This window comes from Tupaia chinensis, unplaced genomic scaffold (genome assembly GCF_000334495.1).
Source record: "Tupaia chinensis unplaced genomic scaffold, TupChi_1.0 Scaffold000367_1, whole genome shotgun sequence".
NCBI classification, from domain to species: domain Eukaryota; kingdom Metazoa; phylum Chordata; class Mammalia; order Scandentia; family Tupaiidae; genus Tupaia; species Tupaia belangeri.
The window spans coordinates 670,552-672,329 of NW_006159864.1; the positions used below are offsets into that span (position 1 = coordinate 670,552).

General features: G+C 42.4%; 1 protein-coding gene across 1 annotated transcript in view; it reads left to right on the plus strand.

Moving 5' to 3' along the window:
- DNAH3 (dynein axonemal heavy chain 3) overlaps positions 1-1,778 on the plus strand; it is a 172,248-nt gene that overhangs the window by 123,575 nt on the left and 46,895 nt on the right. The gene's annotated exons all lie outside the window — the stretch shown is intronic.

Sequence of the window (1,778 nt, forward strand, 5' to 3'; positions counted from 1 at the left end):
CCCTGGGGGCGAATAATGTAAAGAAACCCCTGCACTGATGTCCTCAGCTTTAATTCTTTCAAAGAGCCTTCTTACATAAACTCCAGGGACTTGAAATCTTGCTGAATTGATACTGATGAGAGTTCCACACAGAAAAATATTTTCAGCTCTGCTGGAAAATTTCCTCTTGTAAAACAATAATCATAGTTCCTGAAAATAAAAATCTATGAAACTCAATTTCCTTTAATTTCCCAGTCTTGGTAGCAAAATAGCCATCTTGAACCAAGTTCTGCTTTTGGCATCATTTATTTGCTATCTGGCTTTTGACAAGTTACCCAACCTTTTTCAAGCCTCTGTTTTTTTCATCTGTATTTTTATACACTTGACTCAGAGGGTTAGTAAGAAGGCTGCAGAGGAGGAATACAGGCAAAACATGCACGACTCGGCACCAGTTAATTCTCTTCACTTCATTTCCCTTGCCCTTCTTTTTCCTTTTATCAAATTACTTAATTAAAGAAGCTGAGCCTTTGTCTACAAGGGCCCCATGTTGTACAGACCCAGGTGGCACCATTTGCATTGTGAGTCTACTTTTGCTTTAGGCACACCATTTACATGAACCACAGTATGAGTGGTATTATTCCTTGGAGTTGTACGACACAGTGGTCCCAAGGTCATTAGTCTCTTTCAATCATATGCTTTAATCTTCTCACCTCTTCCCCTGCCCCATGGAGGGACCAAATGTGGTCAAATGACTGATGACAGTGCCAGGCTCAGAGAAGCCAAACTAAAGTAAGGCTTTCTGTCCAAAGTAGTAGGAATTCTGGGAGCCCAAGACCAAGCCAAACACTCAGAATGAAATTAGGATCTGAACACCAAGAAGAGTAAGTATGTGTCATCTCCATACTGGAAAAGGCAAGGGAGTAGGTAAAGGCAGATCTTAAAACCAAAGATCTCAGTGTTGGGAAAAGCAGATCAGGAATAAGACAGGGAATGGGGGTCTGACGTCACACCTAAACTTTCTGAGTTAGGCAGATAGGTGGCATGTGGGAAGTGGGCCTTGCCTGAGACAAGGCAGACAGGTTAGAGCAATGGCTTCCAGGGCCAGAAGCTGAACCTTGATCCTTGCTCTGATTGTTGTTTATAATACTACCATTCAGTAGTTAAGAATGTAGACTCTGGTGGGACCAGCAGTTAGTGTAATGACTCTGACGCTGGACTCCCAAGTAGTTGACCACGGTTTGCGTCCCAGACCCGGTGGCTTAAAACCCACACCGGGCACGTGTGCGTGCGTGTCCAAGATCCCGAGAGGAGAATGGAGGAGAAGGGATTGTGACATGGCCATCCTCCCTGGGGGGGGAGGGGTGATTTTTCGCTTTCTGTCTGTCTCTGTCTATCTGTCTGGTGAGCGCACGTGCCCTATAGCAAAAACCTCTCAAAAAAAAAAAAAAAAAAAAAAAAAAAAAAGAAAGAAAGAAAGAAAGAAAAGAATGTAGACTTTGGAATCAGAGTAACTGGGATTCAGATTCCTATATTTTCACTTACTTGATATGCTATGTGGGCAAGTTACAGAAGACCTTTGGATCTCTGTTTCCTAATATGCAAAACAAGGATAACAATGCCCATATTTACATACATAATCTCATTTAATTCTCAGACCAGCTCTGTGAATGAGGTCCCATTATTACCCCCATTTAGCAGATGAAGAAACTGAGGTCAAAGATAGTAAGGGATTGAGCTGTTGAGTTGTAGGAAAAGTCACGACACAGTTTTGCATAGAACAACACGTCATGACTTTCCCT